Source organism: Alosa sapidissima, chromosome 2 (genome assembly GCF_018492685.1).
Source record: "Alosa sapidissima isolate fAloSap1 chromosome 2, fAloSap1.pri, whole genome shotgun sequence".
NCBI classification, from domain to species: Eukaryota; Metazoa; Chordata; class Actinopteri; order Clupeiformes; family Clupeidae; genus Alosa; species Alosa sapidissima.
This window is the reverse complement of record NC_055958.1, coordinates 15,558,572-15,559,599: the sequence shown is the minus strand read 5'-3', so window position 1 is coordinate 15,559,599 and position 1,028 is coordinate 15,558,572.

Below are 1,028 nucleotides of genomic sequence, written 5' to 3'. Positions count from 1 at the left end.
ATAGACAGCACAGAGAGAATGAGAGCTAGAGAGACAGATTCACAAAGACAGGTGAGGAGGAAGAGAAGAGAGGGATAAATACACAAAGTAGAGAGACGACTGATAGCTGAGGTCATGTTTGCTCTTCACAGAAAAGGCTATACCCCTGAATAACTAGAAAGGGGTCCCATCAGGGCATTTTACTACTTCCATGTAAAACAGACACAATGTGGATGTCAGCTCAACGGCCACAGTGCCAGGTATGGCCTCGGGCTCAGTTCAATCAACTGCTGAGATGTTGCTTCAGGGGTTGGCAATTTTGTGCTGCCCCACTTCCTAGAAAAAAACTCCTCCATTGCTGTGGATATGGTAAACATACTGTAGTATTATACAACTAATGGCTTTGGACAGAACAAAGGCAGGGGGGCATGTTTTTGGTGGTAGTAGTCTGTCTCCAAACAATGTAAATGTTTGCATTTTATAGTGGAATGTATGGACACGGATTCCAAGTGCATTAATTGCAACCTGTGTGCTTTCTCTGGCTCAGTATGGGAACATCCGATTAGGAGCATCTCTCACTATCTCTCTCTTTCTATTAATCTCTCTCTACCTCTTTAACACACACAAATACTTTATCTTTCTCTCTCTCTCTCTCTGTATTTATCTCTCTCCCTCTCTAATGATCACAAACAATTTTTCTCTCTCTCTTTCTCTCCCTCTCTCTCCCACCCCCCTCCTCTCCTCTCTCTGGGCACTGTGTCTGCGTGGAGCTGGCTGTGATGACCCTGGCCGAGGCTGGACTCCTTCCCAGGGGCCCTCTCTCTGACATGGGTAAGAACGTCCTCACGCGCTCCCACACGACAACCAGGGGCGGCCTCCTCCGTGCCCATGCCAAATATGGTCTACGTGTCACACTAAATATAAACCTTATAAACACAGGCGCATACCATGCAGTAGCGGAGACCACAAATAGGCCCCGCGCCCGAGCAGTGCGGGTGACTGACGGAGCGGGACGAGGCGGGGAGGCTGGACAGAGCTGCAGGGAGTTC